Genomic DNA, 23,229 nt, shown 5'->3' with positions numbered 1-23,229 from the left:
ACTTGAAAAAAAAATAGAAAGAATATAATATATGCAGCACCCTCTACTTTAGGTAGCTGCTAGAAGTAGTTTTTTTTTTGTAGTGCAGGTAAATTTAATCAGGCATAGCTGTAAGCTAGGCCTGTTTGTTTTGATCTGTGCGGGCTGGGAGTGGCCTAGAGCAGCAGCAGGTGATTCACATGCAGCATCACTTCTCGGTTACATCACTTTTTGTTATTCGGAAATACAATAGTAACACATTTAAACGAATCCGAAATAACAAACCTAAATTCGGGCAAAATTTCATTCAAAATCGAAAACACATTTAAATCAAATTAGAAAAAACATAGAAATACATAGAGAGTAAGATACATATGGGGGACCCGTCACGCCGTTTTTTCGGCATAGGGGTTCCCCTTAAAATCCATACCAGACCGAAGGGCCTGGTATGCTCTTAGAGGGGGAACCCATGCCGTTTTTTTTTATTTGGCAAGGAGTTCCCCCTCAAGATCATCAGAGCACAAGTCGCATGCCAAAGTCGGATCAGGCAAGACGGCGATCTGACTTTCATCCAACTTCAGTAATATTCAATGGGCTGAAGTAGGATCAAACTCGGACCAAAGTAGTGCAGGGAGCATTTTCAAAGTTGGACTGACTTGTGCCAGACCAGTTAAGACGGCTCCCATAGGGAAACATTGATTTTCACACGTTATGCAAAATGAGCTCCCAGATTCTACATGCAGCAGTTTTAGTAAATCTACTTCATTATGTCTCATCTGCATTATAGCTACTTACCTGCCTGTCAACACTGTACACTGAGCTGTACATGAACAGTTAGTTCAATGTGCAATTTCTGCATTTGACAATATGAATGAACTCCCGCACATACATGGGAAAGATGCCATCCTGCCTGACCAATCAAAGACTAAAACCTGGAGGAAGAGGAAGACTTTCCAAAAATGTAATTGGCTAGTGAGTGAGACACAACATTGCTGTAGTGAAAGGAATATAATTTCACTTTAAGGTGTGTCAGTGTAGTCTCGGTAGAAGGTTAATGGGCAGCACAGTGGTGTAGTGGTTGCACTTTTGCCTAGAAAAGGGTCGCTGGTTAGTATTCCAACCATGGCACTACCTGCCTGAAGTTTTCATGTTCTCCCTGTGCCTGTGTGTGTTTCCTCTGGGTACTCTGGTTTCCTTCCACACTCCAAAGACATGCTGGTAGGTTAATTGGATCTTCTCTAAATTAGTGTATGATTGTGAGATACGGACCATAGATTGAAAGCTCCTTGAGGGTAGGGACTTATGTGAACGTGTATATGTAAAGTTCTGCATAAATTGATGGAACTATAAAAGCACCTGAAATGGGGAAAGAGTAACCCCAAGAATCCAGCAGCTTCTTCAGGGGTAGCGCTACACAAATATCCAAAAGTCTTAATGGGGGAATGGTTGTGTCAGTCTGGAGGAGTGGGCATTCCTAGACCGGCTGTATTTGCATGAAGACCACCCTAGGCAATGCCTGTATATATTTCTGAGTGCCGATCCTCCATAATTAAAAGAAACAAAATCCAGTGAAATAACGGCGTAGGCTAGGGAAAGTCAGGATACGGATAAAAGCGCTAGATGATGCTGGACACCCTCCAGCTAGAAAATGAGAGAGATTTTATCTGAATTGATGCAGCTTCTAATGCCACTGTGAGAAGGCCATGGTGTGCAGTGAAATCGGACTAAGCAGTCTCAATACAAGAGAGAAGCCTTTACAACTGTTCAAAACCAAAGGTAATGCTAGAGTTCAGTTTTAAATACACAAATAAAGAATTTGTATAATACTGTAGTTCATATTTATAATAACATGATTAACTAACTTAGTAACAAAGCTATCAATTTATCAGTATAAAATACATCAATGTCAAATATAAGTTTTTTTTTAATGTTGTCTGTGTCCCTTTAGAGCAGTGGTTCTCAACCCTGTCCTCAAGTACCCCCATCAGGCCATGTTTTGGGAATTTCTCTTAGATAAAATAGCTGTCCAAAATACCAAGCCATTGTCTCTGATTTAACCACTACAGACCCGCGCTATAGCCGAATGACGGCTTCAGCGCGGATCTGAATATCCAACAGGCCGTCAATCGACGGCCGCCCCTTTGGGCGTTCCCCGCGCGCGCTCCAGAGCGCGCTGCGGGGAAAGTCTGTGTTGGCCGTGTCACTTGGACACAGCCAATCACAGATCGCCGCGAACGGCCAATCAGAGTGGCTGTTTGCGATGCGATCTGTGCGGCCAATGAGAGATGATCTCATATGTAAACATATGAGATCATTTCTCATTGCCGGCTCACACAGAGACAGCGGTGCTGTCTCTGGAGAGGAGACCGATCTGTGTCCCTTGTACATAGGGACATAGATCGGTCACCCCCCCAGTCACCCCTTCCCTGCCAGTCACATTTATACAGTAATTAGTGCATATTTATAGCACTGATCGCAGTATAAATGTGAATGGCGCCAAAAATGTTTCAAAAGTGTCCGATGTGTCCGCCATAACGTCGCAGTCGCAATAAAAATCGCAGATCGACCGCCATTTCTAGTAAAAAAAATAAAATAAAAAAATAATAATTCTGTCCCCTATATTGTAGGCGCTATAACTTTTGCGCAAACCAGTCGCTTATTGCGATTTTTTTTTTTTTTACCAAAAATATGTAGAAGAATACGTATCGCCCTAAACTGAGAAAAAAAATGTGTTTTTTTTTTAAAAACTGGGATATTTATTATAGCAACAAGTAAAAAATATTGTATTTTTTTTCAAAATTGTCGCTCTTTTTTGTTTATAGCGCAAAAAATAAAAACCGCACAGGCGATTAAATACCACCAAAAGAAAGCTCTATTTGTGGGGAAAAAAGGACGCCAATTTTGTTTGGGAGCCATGTCGCACGACAGCGCAATTGTCAGTTAAAGCGACGCAGTGCCGGAAGCTGAAATTTCACCTGGGCAGGAGGGGGGTATATGTGCCCGGTAAGCAAGTGGTTAAAGCACCTGTGCAAGATAAAGGAAAACCTGTAAACTTGGCCTGTTGTGGGGAACTGGAGGACAGGGTTGAGAACCACTGGTTTAGAAGACGCAACAGGAAGTGAGAGGGAATTTCTACAAAGCGACAGTTATCACTATTGGAAGATTTCCTTTAATTTCCTGCTCAGGTGACAACTTTTGGATTTTAAGTTTCCGGTAATGATCACCAGGAAAAATAGAGAGAGAACCAGACAGCAATAATCCTTTCCGTCTCTTGTTTTGACTATGTATATACAGTATACTTATACTAGCTGAAAGAAAAAATATATGCAGAGATTAATAATCCCAACAATAAAATATCACTTGACTGTGGGTGGACATTGTACCGAGTGGCACTTGCGTTTTGGAGTGTTATGTCGCGTACACACGATCATTTTTAGGCTTGTAAAAAACAAAGTTTTTCAGCCTCTAGAAAAAATTACGTTTTTTTCAACTTCATCATTAAAACGAGGTTGCCTACACACGATAGTTAAAAAAAAAGGCTCTAGCAAAGCGCGGTAACGTACAACACATACGACGGCACTATAAAGGGGAAGTTCCATTCGGATGACGCCACCCTTGGGGCTGCTTTTGCTGATTTCGTGTTTGTAAAAGACGATTTGCGCTTTTCTGTCTGTTACAGCGTGATGAATGTGCTTACTCCATTACGAATGCTTGTTTTAGCAGAATGAGCGCTCCCGTCCCATAACTTGCTTCTAAGCATGCGCAGGTTTTTCATGTCGTAAAAGCCCACACGCGATCATTTTTTACAACCCGAAAAATGACATAGTTTAAGACGTTAAAAAATAGAGCATGTTCGAATTTTTTTTTTGTCGTTTTTCAGAACCCGAAAAATGCTGTGAAGCCCACACACGATCATTTTAAATGACATTTTTTAAAAACGTTGTTTTTTACAAGCCGAAAAATGATCGTGTGTACGCGGCATAAGTGTTCAGGGACCTAAATGTATACTTGCATTGGTCCAGCTTGTTAAAATTGCATATCTGATGCCTGAGGGACTATTGTGGAAGCTGATCACTGTAGTAGTTGGCGCCACTACAGTAATTGCCATGTTCTTCAAGGTCTTGAGCTGGGGGGGTCGCTTGCTCAGCAATGCCCCCATTCGCAGAACACAATATATATATTTTTTTAATAAATAAAGCTTTCTATAATTGGACTAGGTGGTGATTGTGATTTCACTGCCCCTCCACTCCACCTCATCCAATTAAAAAGGCCTTGTATTCATTGAACAAATACAAGGCATTCTGCTAATGGCGGTGGTGTTGAGCGAGCAAGGCTGCAGTGCCCTAAGCAGGCTATGCATGGGTTAAAAATAAAATGGGCCTAGGGGGTGCCCCGTAGGTATGGGGAACCTCTCTGGGACCCCTGGATCCTGACGGTATGATTCACACCTAAATTTACTACTGTTGTGTTAGCTCTCATTTTTTTTTATTTATGTGTCGCTTTATTTTTGCCCTTCTTATGATCTAATACCTGTTCCAACCTCATTGCTAGCCCCTGCATGGGCGGAACTTTTGCATGTTAAAACCAAATAAAAAAGATTGAAACTGAAAATAAATAAAATTTATCGATTCTCCCATCCACAAATTCCATGTGGATGATAGAATCTCTCCTGTGGAGCTATTGTATTCTGACAGCGGGGAGACTTCCCCTCGATCAGAACACACTCATCAGCATCATCATCATCATCATCGAGCTAAGGTTTTTCAATAGGCTGGTTGTCCAGAAGTAATTTGAGAGATCAAATTCTGTACAACTAGCCTGCTTATAGATGGATCAAAATGTGTCTGGTTCCTGCTGAACTAGCCAAATTCCAATTCATTTATGAAATGGTAGACATGAAATCTTTACATTAGTCAAGCTTTGACCATTGTAACAATGCAATTAAGACCCTGGTTGTATCAGATTTTGCTATGTTTCAGTCACAATCACAGTGTCAGAAAAATGTCAAACCTATTTATCTTTATACTTGTTCCAGGTCAGAGACTCAGGCACTATTAAATGACAGCCAGGAAACTAGCATTCTCAGAAAAGTTCAGTGTTAGCAACTTTCAATAATCTTTCATGACAGTTTTCCTTTAAAGATTATAATGCCAACCAAGGTAAAACTTTGCCACAGCCGTTCACCTACTTTTCTCGTAGTCATAGCTGCACCAATGCAGGTCTAATGGTTGTGTTTTTTCAACATGGTTAAAAGTTCAAGGCCGTCCCCACTCTACTAAAAATGTTTATGTATTTATCTGTGTTACCAGTGGAGAGATACTTCATCACTTCCTTTCCTGGCAGGAAGTTAGGGGAAACCTCCCCAGTAGGGACAGGGGGAGAAGAACGCAATAAAAAAACGACTACTCTATCAAAAACAAACTAAAAATTTTAGAGTGACCTTGTCACTACAGCTACCCTGTAGAAGAAGACTCTCTATACTAGCCTTTCTAGAAATGTCAAATATTTCATGTGCCATGCCATCTTCACACTCCACAATCACATCTCATTGTACCATTGCACCAGCAACTGGAATGTCATGCACCGAGATGCAAATGAATATTCTTCTTTTATTAAAATAGCCAGTGGGAACAAGTTCTATTCTGACATGTTTCATGTTAGGCACAGCATTTTCTCAAAGAAATGAGGAAGCACTGTGCCTAGTGGGAAACGTGCCAGCATAGAACTTGTTTCGGGTGGCTATTTTAATAAAGGAAACAAATTATTTAGCATCTTGATGTGCAGCTTTTGCTGGTCCAATTAACATTTCTGGAAATTCGTGTTTTGGAAACGCCACTTGACTTCTTTCCATCACTGCAAGTAATACAATTAACTAAAATAGATCATTGCCAAGTACCAAATACAATACTTTATTGACCTTATTTTGCTATGAAGGAAACACTAGCACTATGCTGATATCAAACGCATGTGAGTTATCTATCAATTGCTACTTCCAGGAGACTGCTATGAAACTAGATCAATGGAGTGAATATTTTTTTTGTCTTTTTCAATGGCAAAATAAAATGTTTGTCAGAAGTGCCCTTTTACAGGTGTATTCTTAGTCTTACCTGGTGTTGTCGCTGTATATTATATAGTGCGCTTCTGGTTCAACCAAAATGACATGCAGATCTAGTAAAAAAAAAAAACACAATGAGGTTCACAATGGCACACTATTGGATAATGTACATTCATAGTACATAACATAGAGCACTCAAAGTTCCTTGGGACAACTCCTCAGAGAGTAATCTACAACACTCTGAACCACATTTTAACTTTAATCAATTACGCCTATCAACTGTGGCCAATCTGCTAACTCCTGAGTGGTCACAAGTGCTCAATAAGATGGCTGCGCTTGCCACAGGAGGACTCACATCACTGTATTCCCTTTACACTGGACACCACACATCCCTCACAGACCAGCTTCGTATATTCAGTGACTAGCTGCAGACCACCAACAGAGCTTCCTCTTTTTTATCAATGCTATATCTGCAAGTCTACGCCTGGCCTACTACACACTTTTGTACCAAGCCATACATGTTCAAGTAGTAAGTATAAATGACCTGCAATCTGCTGTGGCCAAATGCACTGAGTGACAAGGTGGAAAGAAGATGTATGGACTCAGAATAAGCAGCATATGGCAAAAAGTAGTATGAACAGCATGGAACTAAAGGTGGAATGAGCAGAAAGATATGTGGACAGAGTGCATGGAAGTTGTTGTAGAAAAATGTTAAATAAGATGGAGAGGCCACTGCAGATGGAAGATAGAGCAAGCCACATGTGCTGAAGATGGAATGGGTGGCAGCTCCAAAGGCAGTGCAGGCAGAAAAAGTAGTTCACAAAGTTGGTAGAGAATGAAACAGGTGGTGGAAGACAGAGCAGAGTGGGCGCAGGATGGATAAGCCGAATGAGGCATGTGGGGCATGATAAAGTTAAGAACTGCTGATTCGAGTAGTGTGCAATAATACTGTAAACCTAAAATATCTTTGGTGAAATAATACATATTTATTGTTAGTACATAAAAGTAGACAGATATGCATAAACAGTGAAAATAATTGGAGGTACCAATGTTGTTAAAAAGACAGAAAGGAGCTTTAGCTTTAACCTTTATAGGCCACTTATGAGATCTGAGGTCACTCTATTTCCAACTTTCTTGCATTTGTCAAGGTTTACCCTGGTACCTACTGCAAGCATAGGTTCCCACTGCATGTTTCATAAGCGTGAGAGTAAATATTTTTTTAATAACCTTTGAAAAACTTTGTCTTATAATTACAAATGTACAGGACTAGATACAGTGGGGTGAGTTAAAAAACCTAATAAGTTTATTGATGCTGTAATATTCAATCAGATTCCTAATGTTATTTCTCGAGTGTAGAGCTGGGCATTAAAAATGCAAAGAAAGATGCTAATTGGTTGCTGATAACTTTACATTTTATAGTCAACCCGCTTTTCGGACAGAAAAAAAGATATTATTCTATGTATAGTATTGTTTAAACGTATTAGTCGGTAGACTTTCTATTTAAAATGCCAACTCCTAACTTAGAGCAACTCTTCACAATTCACTCTTCTTAAGTCAATCTCATTCAAGTTGGGTTTTAATTGGTTGCTTAGGAATACTGCAACTAGGAATTTTCACTTTAGAATAGGAATTCTTTATTGAACAAAGGTGTGTATACAATAACAATAACATGAATATGTTAAAATAAATGTTGTCTGCACATTCTATACCATTTCACAGTTGAACGCATTGTGTTTTCATATGCCGTAACACTCCTTTTTGTTAATCGGTTTTGGGAATGACCTCAAAGACAAAGCAAAAAAATACGGAAATGCGTTCAAAGTCCCTGATGTGTCCGGGAGAGACCACAACATAAAACTAAGTAGGACTGGAAAATTCTGGAATTTCAATCAGCATGTTAACAGGAAAAAAAAATCTAGGTCTTTGCTTCTCACCCCCTCCTCGGCTCGTGGAAAGATGCTTCACTTGCCAAAACCTATACCGTGTACTTCTGAAATGTGTTTTTTTTTTAAGGGGAAAAAAATTCCTTCCAGAGGAAAAAATGATTTTTTTTTCTTGTTAAGAACAGAGACATGGGAATGAGACAGAGTTCAGAAATGCTTTTGTAAATAACTTCTTATAGAACCTTTTAAGAGGAAGAAAAAAAAAACATTCAAACTTTTTCAAAAAAATCTTGTTGACATTACATAGTATCAGTAGGTTTTCAGAGAACAATACAGAAATGTAGGTTGTGTAATGCGCTGCTAGGTTGTTGCTGGACCTATTCTCTCACAAGGTAAAATGTAGTACATTCTTTTCTTGTTGGTTGCATGAATTTTAAAGGGCCACTTAACCAACAACATCAGTTCCTTCACAGAGAAGTTATTCATACGTGGCAAAGTGATAAAATAAATAATTGGGCCATTAAAGCCTTGGCCCAAACTGCACCTACTTCATTAGCCCCCACTTCCTTTAGGGTCCACAAAATGGGATACACCCATTAAAAATGGGACATTTGGGAGGTATTACTATTAAAGACACATTCACATAGAAGTTCCCAAATCCTGACAGACTGATGACAGTAATTCGCACTGTACATTTGATGTGTCAAATGTGACGTGATGTCAGTATATATTAGAATTTATTTTATGGTATAACAGAGATTGACCAACTGATTCGTGATTTGAAAGAATCTGGCAAATTTACAAATCTCACCTTTTTCATAAAAAAATTGTGAGTGACTATATGAAAATTTGTGAGTGACTATATGGAAATCTGATCACGTAATTAATTCTGATTTTGTGAGATTCACTGAAGTTTCTAGAGTGGTTTCATCCGCAAATCAGTTCTTTCATCACACAACATTTTTTAAACATGAAGGATGACTGATTTTAATATACTACACTGTAGATAAATATATCCCAATAAAACTACAACCTTAGTTTAGCTATGGTAAGCAGCTTATTTTTTCCCAAAGACATTGGTTTACCTTATTTAGAATGTTACTTTATGTAAATGAGTTTGTGCTTTAGATTAAAACCCTAATTCCAGCCAATTTCGATTTTTCTGTAAGGTGTGTATTTCTCTCTGTGACCCCTCTGAGTAGATCATTACTCACTTCTTGGCCTTTAATGTACGAAATATTATAATAATATACCAAATGTGACAATTATGTGGACATGAAGGCACATACCTTCCCCACTCTATTTAAAATATGTTTTAGTTTTTGTGTGTTCCCATTGGGCACTGTCTTTACAGAAGAATAGGCCCAAACAAGTTATTTAAAGTGAAATGAAACCCAAAATTAGGCTTTAAAAGCAAACTTTTATAAAAGTGTTTTCGAATAACATGCGCCAAGTCATTCTTAAATTTACTAGTGTGTGGTCAACTTTAGAGTCCACACTACACAGGGGGGCCTTGATGAGGCAGTGTGGCTGCCACGTATTTATAGGAACAAAGTGTGAATTTATAATGGTAGATCAACTATACCAACTATATCAACGATGTTGCCAAAAGGCTCTAAATGTCACTTTTCTTGTATTTAAAACTAAAAATGTAAAAAAACAAAACAAAAAATGTAACTAGATCGAGAGGATAAAAGCATGAAGTACTTTGGGCCAGATTCACAGAGGAAATACGCCGGAGTATCTACTGATACTCCGGCGTATTTTCAAATTTGCCGCGTCGTATCTTTATTTGTAATTCACAAAAAAGATACAACGGGTTTTGGCTAAGATCCGACAGGTGTACGGCTTCGTACGCCTTCGGATCCTAGGTGTAATTTTCCGGCGGCCGCCGGGTGGAGTTCGCGTTGTTTTCCAACGTCGGGTATGCAAATTAGCTGATTACGGCGATCCACGAAGATTCGCGCGTTCGTCGCAATCTCTTACGTCTTCGCTTGTCGGTTTTTCCCGTCGCAAACTTAGGCCTGCTTTTTCATGGCTTACATTAGAACAGCCATTTTAAAGTATGGCCGTCGTTCCCGCGTCAAATTTCAATATTTTTTTTTTGCGTAAGACGTCCGGGAATACGAAACAACGTAACGCACGTCGCCGTTCAAAAAATACGTCGTAATTTTGAGCAAAGCACGTCGGGAAATTTTCACACGGAGCATGCGCAGAACGTTCGGCGTGGGAACGCGCCTAATTTAAATGTTACACGCCCCGTTTGAATTAGGCGGGCTTGCGCCAGACGGCTTTACGTTACACCGCCGTAAGTTTACACGCAAGTGCTTGGTGAATCAGGCACTTGCGCTGAAAACTTGCGGCGGTGTAACGTAAAGGGGATACGTTACCCTGCCGCAGATATCTGTGAATCTAGCCCTTTATTTGTAACACACTTTCCTTTGGAAGTTCAATTTAAAACCTCTGTTTGTTAACACAATTTTTTAGAGGGTGTAATTTTTTTTTTATTGTTGGCTAGCTGATAAATGTGCTACTGTAGGCAACTTTGATATAAACAATTTTATTATTTTGGATGCAAATTCATGGCTCATACACCTAGATTAGGGCTGTTCCATTTTTAGGTTAAACAAACCACATTGAAGGTACAGCTTTATTCATCTACCCCTTGGCATTTGAACCATCCACTGTATGGCAGTGCTACACAGTAACAACAATCCTGTTTAAAAACCTACGGTTAAAAGATCCAGGGAAGAATGAGCTTATTGCAGAAAAATGTATATTACAAGTGAGTGAGGTCAAGTCAAGAACTGGCCAAATTACATCCCCATCCTGCTGGAAATATTACATCTCTAAGTAAATGTTTAAAGTAAAACTCCACTGTTTATGAAGACCTAAACAAATATAAAATTCACTGGCAATATAATACCGAAATTTAATTAAAAACAGCTTTGGAAAATACATTTATGTTACATTAAATCAAATCTATACTCAGATGCAGAGTTAGAGGTGCTACTTGATTCTTCAGCATCCAACACTTCCAGATGTGTTGGCATCCTGTGTCTGGACTAATGTGTCCCTGCAGCTCTGAAAGGACACGCTACTGATGTATTATCTGTAGACGTTGGGGATCAACAACATGTAGTGGGATGAGACAGACATCCAATACACTAATGAGATACTGAAGATTTTAGCAGTGCCTCTAACAGCTAGAATTAAAGGTTTGTTTCAAGTGACCCTATTCAAGTAGTAATGCTTGCTGTAATAGCAGACATTTTTTTTTTGTAGCAGCAAAAAAACACAAAATTACTCCTTACTTCTATCATGAAAACTTTTTATCCAAGACAATCTCAGCTCTTTTGTGGTTCAAGAATGTGAGGAGTTGCATGATAGCTAGATCACTTTAAAGAATGAGGACCACCGCTGACAGGGTCCCTTGTTTGAGTGCCCCCTGGCAGATGATGTGGGCTCACCCAAGGCACAGAAGCTAAGTAGCATGTGGTCTTCACCAGAGCTCCTAATGGTAGAGATGGGCTGGGAACTAAAGTTGTTCCCTGTTTACTTTTCTGCAAACTGACACCAGTTGATGGCCCTCTGGTTTGCCCTACCAAGAGGGTGGCTGGAACTGAGAAGTGAAGGTGTGGAGACTGTTCATGGGGCTGCAGATGGGAGGTCCAAGCAGGGTTTCCAGACAAGTGGCAGACAAGTGAGTAGTCAGGCACAAGAGCAGGTCTAGGCAGACAGCAAGCAAGAGAGTAGTCAGGTTATTCTAGGTCAGCAACAACCAGGAAAATAGCAAGAAAGTATTAGCACTCTTTAGCTCTTAAGTAGCTGGTGATAAGAAACAGCACTATGAATTTCATAGGCTTACTCTTAAAGCCAAAAAAGAATCAGCACAAGGGACACTGATTACCTTTAGAGTATAATTTACCACAGCTACTTTGAATAAAAAGTGATTTATGAATCAGACTTTTGAATCATCCACCTGTCCTTCATTCATAGAAGATGTAGTTGTATATGCTTCTATGGATGGAGCTGCTGGATGGCAAGGGTGGACATAATCAGGCAATATAAAGGAGAATAATGTCATGTGTGCTTATTCTTTTAGTAAACTTGGTAAACTTAAAGGGGTTGTAAAGGTTTATTTTTTATTTTCTAAATAGGTTCCTTTAAGCTAGTGCATTGTTGGTTCACTTACTTTTTCCTTCCATTTCCCTTCTAAATGTTTTTTTTTTCTTTGTTTTGTTTGTCTGAATTTCTCACTTCCTGTTCCTCCTCAGTAAGATGTTCTGGCTGACTAACTACCGCTCGGATGATGGGGGCAAGCTTACTGAGGAGAAACAGGAAGTGAGAAATTCAGACAAAGAAAAAAAAATTTAGAAGGGAAATCGAAGGAAGATGTAAGTGAACCAACAATGTACTAGCTTAAAAGAACCTATTTAGAAAATAAAAAATGAACCTTTACAACCCTTTTAAGCTTTCCTGGTTAGAGGACATGCCGAGTGTCAATACCGGGAGCTCTGAAAGTACTGGAGGTAGTGGAGAACCTAGAAATTCTGGAAATACTGGAAGTCCGAGCATGGATTCCATGAGTGTTTTGAATAGTGGAGATTGTTGTGGAAGTCTTGTTCCAAATAAGTCAACCCTTTATTAATACCCTTTGCACTCAAATACTTATACTCTAAAGCTGGCCATACACTATACAATTTTCTTATTCAATTTCCTTTAGATTTGCCTTCAACTGTGTAGTAGAGGGGCCTGCTTGATTGCATACACATTGAAAGTGTTTAGATTTGACCTTCTATTATATGGTTTTGGTAATTCTAAAGGAAATCTATAGAAGAAAATTGTACAATGTATGGTCAGCCTTAGACGTCATTTATGAACTTAGGTTATATACATTTTTGTTCCATGTTCCTTTTTTGCCCAGTACAGTGTCTTGAAAAAGTATTTATACCCCTTGAAATTTTCCAAATTTAGTCATGTTACAAGAAAAAACGTAAATGTATTTTATTAGGATTTTATGTGATAGACCAACACAAAGTGGCACATAATTGTGAAGTGGAAGGAAAATGCTAAATGGTTTTCAATTTTTTTTTACAAATAAATATGTGAAAAGTGTGGCGTGCATTTGTATTGTATTGTTGCACTTAGAGGTAGGACCGATCCTAGGGTCACAGGTGCCTGGGTGCAGAAATATTTCTAGCGCCCCCACATGGGTGTGTTCATTTTACTAACTCCTTCCCTTTACAAATGTTTCTGTGGCAATGACTCAACCACAGAGATGCTCCCCCACAAAGTCTTCATTAACCTGGGATCATTACATGATCTCTTAACAATAAACAAAATACAGGAAGAGAAGCAGAGTACTTTATTGGGACCTGGAGGGGGGCCTCTCTGATGGACACAGAGAGGGCTTCTGTTAGAGTGTCTGTTAGAAAGAGCCCCCAGACATACTACAGACATCATACAGGAGATGGTCAGAGACTGCAGACATTATACAGGAGACGGTCAGAGACTGCAGACGTAGTACAGGAGACGGTCAGCAACTGCAGAGATGGTACAGGAGATGGTCAGAGACTGCAGACATGGTACAGGAGATGATCAGAGACTGCAGACATAGTACATGAGATTATCAGAGACTGCAGACAATGGGCAGTGCCTGCAAAGCGCTTCGGCACTGGCGCCTTTGAACCCTTTATTTGGCCGCTAGTGGGGGTTAAATGTACCTCTAAAATGACAGTAAAGCACCACTTTTAGCGGCGCTTTAGCAGCGACGCACTGTCAGTGTGAAAGGGCTCTTGGTACATCTCATTATACATCACATCTGTAGATAGACTAGGCGCAGGAATGGGCAGGGGCTGTGTATCCTATGCAATCTATCATGCCATAAAACATCTGGAGCAGGGGCAGCCCAGAGTGCTTGTAAAGGGATGCTGGGGGTGCCATCCAGTACCCAGCACACAGCACGCTGAACACTGTGACTCAACTTGGTTCTCTCTCTGTGTAGCCCGAGATAGAGATGGGAGTGGGAGGCATTCCAACTGGAGTTGGTGGAGACAGTGCTGGATTCAAAACTCCCAGTATGAGGAATTCATTCCTGCACATCAGCACTCAGCAGCCACTGAAAACTAGACCCCTCATGTCAGGAAGAGGAGCGGCCCCTCCCCCGAGCACTGCCAGGCTGGACAGGCTGCCCTATGCTCGCACATCAGTTCTGGATGGACACATACCTATGCTCGGAACACTAGTTCTCATTTGAACAAAGCACCTTCTTCCACATGTTTGCTGTGTCCCCCACATGGCTTCTCATAAATGGCAAACGGGATGTCCTAATGATTTCTTTCAACAATGACTTTCTTCTTGCCACTCTTCCATAAAGGACAGATTTTTGGAGTGCACGACTAATAGATGTCCTGTGGAAAGGTTCTCCCATCTGAGCTGTGGACCTCTACAGCTCCTATAGAGTTACCATGGCCCTCTTGTCTGCCTTTCTGATTAATGCTCTCTTTGCCCAGCTTTCCAGAACAGCTATATTTATACAGTACTGAGATTAAATTACACACAGATGGACTCTATTTACTAATTAGGTGACTTCTGAAGGCATTTGGTTCCACTAGATTTTAGCTAGGGGTATCAGACTAAAGGGGGATGAATACTTTTTCAAGGCACCGTATATGCGTGTTAATTAGCTGGGTTCTGGAATGACTCCTCAGAAACACATGTGTTTAAGACTGTGACCTTGTATTGTATTTGTCTATAAATATCTACAGAATAAACTAATAGAAATTACATATTGAAGGGGTTTAGTATTAAAACAGAAAGTGTTTTCAGCAAATTTGAAGGTTGTCACAACAACTCTACTAGGAAGTGCTTTGTCAAAAGGGATGGTTTAAGGCCAACTAGACCAGGACAATGAAAAAAATTGCGGTTCATCTTTACAAATCCAAAGGTTGTTTTCTCCCAAGAAGTTTGTGTTTAGGTTTCTCTTGAGATTATAATATAAAACATAAGTATGCTGCAAAAATGACAAAAAGTAACAGCAATGGCTCAATTTTGAAATCACTTAGGTGTTCAGGAGACTCTTAAACACAGACCAACACTCTTGCAAATCCTCTAACTTTAGTTAAACACCAACCAACACTTCATTCAAATTCTCCAAGTTTAGTTCAGCTCAGAGCTTTAGCTTACCTACCTCAAATTTTGCAACCCGCATCTAATGATTGATAACTTTATATAACAATATATTCCATTTTTGGTTTTGGGTTTAATACTGATTTACTAATCTATCATCCTAAATTCAACTTTGAAAATATATAATATGCAACACATTTGGGTCAATGATGCAAATGGCAAAACCATGAGTGGTACCTTTTCTGGAAATCATTGCTCACCATGGTGTGCTTATTAATGCTTGACTTGTTAAAAATGCAAGCAATACGCATGAGAGTTCCTAACTCTACACATAAGATTCCCATTTATTTCAGGAGGACATCAGATTTAAGTGTATTTCCACTTTTGTAGTCAACTTTGAGAAAACCCCTCTATATCTATATGTTTTCCCATTCACTTGGCATACCTAAAATCTAAAAAATATATACAGTATATAGTTCTTAACTTTTAGATGTTTCTAGAGAAGGTGTCATGGCTGATTCTTAGAATTTCTGAACAGTCTCAGAGTGTCTTTGTCTCAACTACCCCTCAATAACATACAATGAAGGAGGGCAGTTTCTACATTTTTAACCCTTTGCTAGGACAAACATTGTTCAAATCTAGTTTACAGCTGACATAGGCGTGCGCACAGGGTGTGCCGGGTGTGCCCAGGCACACCCTAATGACCCCATGCACATTAGTGTTATCACTCTGTATAGCAGCAGGAACATGGGGAAGATCTCCCTCTTACCGGCTCTGCCATAAGAGAAGTGTTTCCATTTGCTGTTCTCCCTTTCTTGTTATTGACCTGGAAGCAATCTGTAAAACCTCAGGTCCTCGTGTCACTTTCCCCAGACAGTATGGCTGAGGAAGAAACAAATGTAGTGTGACCTGCACTGCCTTCGTTTCACTAGAGGATGGGTCTTTTAGTCCCCTGATGTGTCAATGAAGAGAACCTGTGTGGAGGTCCTGCGTGGCTCCGAAACATTGCACTGCTTTGTGTTGTGATCAAGCAATAAAATCTGTTTGGGCGCTACCTTGTTGATCCATGGTGCGCTGGCAAATATCTACATAATGAAGAGAACCTGTCACCAAAAAAATGCATCACATAGGGGACTTTATGTTTGGGGGTTTTACGTAGTGTTCAGGCCAAAAATAATTTTTTAATCATGTGTGCAAAAAATGCTGAGAGCGAAAGGGTTGAAGCAATAGTGCAGGTAGAGCCATATAAAATACTCAAGTTAATTGAATTACATATGTGTAAAAATATACCTATATGCATTTTTATTGTACCTTGGTCTGCCTTTATATTGGCCTCTCACTGCACAGCCACAGTCTATGATTGGATGGAGCAGCATTATAAGCCTATCCAGCTTTTCTACATTGTATGGGGAGCATGCTCATATTAGGGGGAGCACAGATACAACCTTCTTTACTATTTAGCCATAGGCCAGATCCTGGTTGTGCTATCTGACAGGGATGTCTAGATTAGAAACAGATTGTTTTCAGATAGGACACTACTGCCATATATATTTCATCTGGGAATACAACTGTTTGCCTTTTCTTCCTCTTTAAAATAAACAATAAGAAGTACTTGCTGAGCTGTCCAGTGCTGATCCTGTGTTCTCATATGACAGGAGCAGCATGGTAATATTTTTGAATTTTTTATTTAAAAGAAAACAGCGTAACTATAGATTCCAAATATATAGGCCTCATACCAAGCATAACTGATGATATCTCTATGACAAAATGGCCAAATAGCATGATGACTGCTGGATAGGCTAATGCCTAAGCCCTTCAGCATCTGGCTGGTGCTTTCAAAGGGGGATTCAAATAGAATGTGGCCCTTCTAAAAAAAACAGCTGACTTAAATTAAATGTAATCTCTTCTTTCTGCCCTGTTGCATTAGGGGGAAACTAAACTAAACGTGTTAATAACACATACAGTAGGTACTCTCAAATGTTAGTAACAGTTATAGCTGCACTAAGGCCTCGTACACACAACCGTTTTCCTCGACAGAAACCATCAAGAAACTTGGTGGCAGAGCTTTTTTGCTGAGGAAAACGGTTGTGTGTATGTTTTTCGTCGAGAGTTCTCTTTTTCCTCGTCGGGAGTCTCAATTTCCTCATCGTGTTCCTCGTCGGGCTGGTTTACGACAAGAAACACGTTCGTGTGTATGCTTAGAAACCCGCGCATGCTCAGAATAATGTATGAGACGGGAGCGCACCTTCGGTAAAAGTAGCGTTCGTAATGGAGATAGCACATTCGTCACGCTGTAACAGACTGAAAAGCGCGAATCATCTCTCACCAAACTTTTACTAACACACGGCAACACGAGATTAGCAAAAGCAGCCCCAAGGGTGGGGCCAATGGAATGGAACTTCCCCTTTATAGTCCCGTCGTACGTGTTGAACGTCACCGCGTTTGAGAACGACGAGATTTTGTCTTGACAGTGTGTACGCAAAAAAAGCTTGTCAAGATTCTCGACAAGCCTAACAAGGAACTCGTCGAGGAAAACCATCTTTCATTTACGACGAGTTCCTCGGTCGTGTGTACGAGGCCTCAGTCCTGTACAGTTGTGCAGGCTCCTCTCCAGTCAATTTCTGACTCACTGCACACTGCACACTTCTTACAGTCTGTATCAGAACTACAACACGTCAAATAGAGCCCATCTTAATTCTGGACTGAAGGATGTCCAAAGTCATCTAACCCTATACTCCCCAGCCTTCCCGTCCCTGGCCCGCCCCTTTCATTCATTGGATTTCCATAGCTCCCAACTGTCCCCGATTTCGAGGGACTGTCCCTGATTTGGAGCAATGTCCCTCTGTACCTTTTTCCTCCTCATTTGTCCCTCATTTTGGTCTGATCTATATAGATGTATAGAAAAAGGCTCTTTTTATCTATCAAAAAGTGTTTCCCAGTGCTAAACCTTTCATCTGATTTCTACATTTCCTCATTTGTAAATTCCAAAAGCCAATATAAAGGAATAGTAGTGGTAAAAAAATTGTGGGTTTAACCAATCTTGTTTTTTTTGTACAATTCTCCTTTAAGGGGGCGTGGCAAGGTGTGTGTCCTATGCCTACATTATTTTGCTGATAGGTGTCCCTCATTCCCATCTCAAAAAGTTGGGAGGTATGGATTTCTGTTCTTTTAATCATGGAGCCTCAACATCACATGAAAGCATTACCTAGGGAGGAATACAGGCAAATAGTCAGCTTAGCAACTCCCAATCCTCCAGACTGAAACCCACCCATCAAGCCATTTTGGTATTGGCATAACTCTTCTCAGGAGCCAGGTCACTGCTTACATCATGGCTAAGGGCTCTTGGGAGAAGTACTGAGGAAGGTTGCTGTGATGTTTTCAGGAAGTTTATACAGCATCCTCCAAGCTTCACCCAGCAGCCATGATCTGCCTGCATGGCACCGAGAAGCAAAGAGGCCCTAGTGATAATGTCACTTGGTCTATAATAGGTTGTTTAAACAAAATGGAAACATTTTATTTAAAAAAATGTCATTAGCATGAGGGAGGAACCAGGGATGAAAAAATATTCACAAATTACACTTCAGCTAAAAAAAAGGTGCATGGAGTAAATTGAAAAAAGGGGAGAGTGTCGCCTCTTTTAAAATAGAGGTACAAGAAGTAAAGGGGTGCCTACATCCCATTGAATATAGAAAATAATGAGACCACAATAGTTTGACAACTTTTGGCTGCTTGGGGCCAATGAGAGTCAGTATTTAGGTCAGGGGTTAGGGGGAGGGGGATTTTGGAAGGGACTTTTCGCGGCACTGATAAAGACAATCTGATAAAAGGTATCGATATTTATTTAACAAAAAAAGGAAATACAGGTATAATACAAAAAACAGTTTAAGAACAAACCCCACATTTCACATCAGAAAGTAACTAACAGACTGTGTCTTAATGTAAGGAATCGATGGCCTCGACCGGTTTCGCAGTGATTTACCGCTTCTTCAGGAGGAGATTATGTTCCAGGTTGGTCATATGATCAGACGTGGAGCCTGGTAAAAGCCTTCTGTGGCGCGTGGAGGGGGATATTTTATTTAGACGGGCTCATCACTGCATTAAAAGTACGCAGATTACTGGGGCACAGGGAAATAGGTAAAATCAGCCTTATGTATATTGTCTTACATTGCCAGGATAAGGGCAATAACAATCGGTCCAACTAGACTAGAAGATATCCAAGTGTGTCCCCAGGGAGAGCATCCGTGCTGACTCCTTATCCTGGCAATGTAAGACAATATACATAAGGCTGATTTTACCTATTTCCCTGTGCCCCAGTAATCTGCGTACTTTTAATGCAGTGATGAGCCCGTCTAAATAAAATATCCCCCTCCACGCGCCACAGAAGGCTTTTACCAGGCTCCACGTCTGATCATATGACCAACCTGGAACATAATCTCCTCCTGAAGAAGCGGTAAATCACCGCGAAACCGGTCGAGGCCATCGATTCCTTACATTAAGACACAGTCTGTTAGTTACTTTCTGATGTGAAATGTGGGGTTTGTTCTTAAACTGTTTTTTGTATTATACCTGTATTTCCTTTTTTTGTTAAATAAATATCGATACCTTTTATCAGATTGTCTTTATCAGTGCCGCGAAAAGTCCCTTCCAAAATCCCCCTCCCCCTAACCCCTGACCTAAATACTGACTCTCATTGGCCCCAAGCAGCCAAAAGTTGTCAAACTATTGTGCATGGAGTAAAGTTATAAGAGCAAATAATAGTATCCTATAACAACAAATAGGAAGTATCTTTACTGAAGTTAGACCAATACATTAAAGACTCTGATTGGAGGCCATGGATTGTGTACTTTGCTGCTTACAGGCATACCCCACTTTTAAGTACACAATGGAGTTTATTTACTATCGCTGGAAAGTGCAAAATCAGGCTCACTTCTGCATAGAAACCAATGAGCTTCTAACCCCAGCTTGTTCAATCAAGCCTGGTAATAAAACCTGGAAGCTCATTGGTTTCTCTGCAGAAGTGAGCCTGATTTTGCACTTATTTTGCACTTTCCAACTTTAGTAAATAAACCCCATTGTGTACTTAAAAGTGGGACATGCCTGTACACTGTTCTGTTGAATTGACTTGTCCAAAGTAATTGTTACTCTTCTTTAAAGTGATTGTAAAGCCTTAAAGCAGAGTTTCAACCAAAAGTGGAACTTCCAGTTAAAGTACTTCTCTCCCCCTGACATGCCACATTTGGATTGTTACATTGTTACATAGTTACATAGTTAGTCAGGTTGACAAAAGACACAAGTCCATCTAGTTCAACAATAAAAATAAATAAAATATCATACAATCCAATAAACCCAATTCTATACCCACAGTTTATCTAGAGGAAGGCGAAAAACCCCAGCAGAGCATGCTTCAATTTGCTACAGCAGGGAAACAATTCCTTCCCGATCCCCCGAAAGGCAACCAGATTTTCCCTGGATCAACTTTACCTATAAATGTTAGTACTAGAGTACAAGTACCGATACTTTTTTTCAAGTACTCGCCGATACCGAATACCGATACTTTTTTTTAATCTTATGTGACAGCGGCACATGTGTCAGTATGTTTTTTTTTTTTTTTATCTTTAACAATTTGTTTTTAATTTTTTACATTTTTTTTTATTTATAATGCTTTCTTTTTTTTAAGGGGGGGGGTGGACCGTGTCAGTGTGTTTTTTCTTTAATTTTTTTATTTTCTACAATAATTGTTTTTATTATTTTGTTTTTTTATTCTTTATTCTTTTTATTTATTTATTCAGCCCTGTTGGGGGGGCTTTGGTGAGATATCAGGGGTCTTAACAGACCTCTGACATCTTCCCTTTGAGACAGGGAAAGGGACTAGGGACACATGTTCCCCTGTCCCTTTCTCAGCAGCATCAGCTGCGCTGAAAATGAATGGAGTGAAGACAGCATCTTCTCTTCATTCATAAACTGAAACATTTGTAAACACAGGTTACAATGTTTCAGTTATGTGAATGGACAGAGTCAGTGATCACTGACTCTGTCCATTCGGAGCAGTAAGGAGCCGGATTTACCGGCTCCTACCCCGCTCTCCATCCTGACAATTCCAGGGGGTGGAGGTGGAGCACGGAAGGGGAGAGAAACATGGCGGCATATACAGGATACACACGGCGGGATGCACGGGATACACGGCGGGATGCACGGGATACACGGCGGGATACACGGCGGCATACACGGGATACACGGCGGCTTTCTGCTGCTTTATAATCAGCTGTTATCGGTGCTTGTAACTTCCCCACACACTGATCACCGCCGACAGTACAAGTATCGGGTGAAGGATAGGGAGCATTTGCCCGAGTACAAGTACTAGTATCGGTATCGGGACAACCCTAGTTAGTACCCAGTTATATTATGTACATTTAGGAAAGTATCCAGGCCTTTCTTAAAGCAATCTACTGAGCTGGCCAGAACCACCTCTGGAGGGAGTCTATTCCACATTTTCACAGCTCTTACTGTGAAGAAACCTTTCCATATTTGGAGATGAAATCTCTTTTCCTCTAGACGTAAAGAGTGCCCCTGTGTCCTCTGTGTTGACCGTAAAGTGAATAACTCAACACCAAGTTCACTATATGGACCCCTTCTATATTTGTACACGTTGATCATATCCCCCCTTAATCTCCTCTTCTCAAGAGTGAATAAATTCAGTTCCTCTAATCTTTCCTCATAGCTGAGTTCCTCCATGCCTCTTATCAGTTTGGTTTCCCTTCTTTGCGCTTTCTCCGGTTCCCCTATGTCCTTTTTGAGAACTGGTGCCCAAAACTGAACTGCATATAATTTTTTTGAGGGGAGAGTGGGTACTTGGTTTTGAGAGGGACTTCCTGTTCCACTTCCTACTTCCGTTTTCTGGCCACCTAGGTGACTCTTCCTCTCCCCCTAGGCAGCCCCTCCCTCCCGGCAATCTTCTGGGACACATCACAGGTCCCAGAAGATTGCCATGCCACTGACAGAGCGCAGCACGGCTGTTAAGCCGCAATCTGTCACAGACGAGGCGCCCACACTTACAATGCCGACACCGCGGAGAGGAGAGGAGCGAGGCTTCAGGCAGCCGCATTTCTGGACCGTGGGACAAGTGAGTGTGTGTGTTTATATACTTTTTGTAGCTGCTGACTTTTTTTATAACTTAACAACCAGTGGAACTCTTTAAGGTTTTTCACCTTAATACATTCTTTGGAGCGGGGGACCCAAGAAGAAGAGGATCAGGGCCGCTCTGTGCAAAAGCATTGCACAGAGCAGGTAAGTTTAGACAATATTTGTTATTCTAATAAAAAGTAAAACTGAACGTTTAATATCACTTTAAAGCATAGGTTCCACTGATTTTTGTGTGCTGTAAATTACACATTTGTCAACAAGAGGTGAATCCCAGACTTCCGAGGGATTCCATTTTTGAGTAAAGTACAAATAATCTTTTGAGCGTTTCTTGGATTTTTAGAATTTAACTAAGGATATCTTGGAATTTTATATGATTAAGTGGACACTGTCCTTTTTAAAGTAAGGGATCACTTACTTTTCTGTGTCACTCAGGGGTTCAGATATTGACTGTAATAGAACATCAACTATTGGGCTCCATTATCGGCTAGTGTGATAAGCGTGCGGCCAATGCACTTCTTGCCCCAATAATAATATGGCCCTATTTTTCAGACTTCCAACCAGCTGTGGAAGGTGAAAAAACGATACAATTATTAGTTAAATCATAAGAGTTAGAAAGGTTGGGTCAGTGGCTGCTGTAATTCCGCGTACACATGACCGTTTTTCATGACGTGAAAAATGCCATTTTTTAAATTGGTCTTTGAAAACGATCGTGTGTAGGCTCCAGAGCATTTTTTTCGTCGTGAAAAATGGCCATGGAAAATTTAGAACATGATCAAATGTTTCTCGTAATTTTTTACGTCGAGAAAAACTTCGTTTTTTTCCATGACATTAAAAATGGTCGTGTGTACGCGACATAAAAGTACTAGGCAGAAGATCTGCCTATAGATGTTAAATACCATCTCGTCATTTGCCCGTACTCCCTGTGCTTGTGTGCATTTCCTTCAGGTACTCTGGTTTCCTCCCATACTTCAAAGACATGTTGGTAGGTGAATTGGCCCTAGTGTGACATTCTACTGAGTGCACCCAAACAGCTACTATACC

General features: G+C 40.4%; 1 protein-coding gene across 1 annotated transcript in view; it reads right to left on the bottom strand.

The window, feature by feature from the left end:
• COL8A2 (collagen type VIII alpha 2 chain) overlaps positions 1–23,229 on the bottom strand; it is a 215,048-nt gene that overhangs the window by 103,338 nt on the left and 88,481 nt on the right. Inside the window, exon 2 of the mRNA XM_040337324.1 lies at positions 6,087–6,147. The gene's annotated coding sequence lies outside the window, so the exon portion shown is untranslated. The remainder of the gene's footprint in view (positions 1–6,086; positions 6,148–23,229) is intronic.

This window comes from Rana temporaria, chromosome 2 (genome assembly GCF_905171775.1).
Source record: "Rana temporaria chromosome 2, aRanTem1.1, whole genome shotgun sequence".
NCBI lineage: Eukaryota > Metazoa > Chordata > Amphibia > Anura > Ranidae > Rana > Rana temporaria.
The sequence above is the reverse complement of the archived record's forward strand: the minus strand, read 5'-3'. Positions and strand labels throughout refer to the sequence as shown.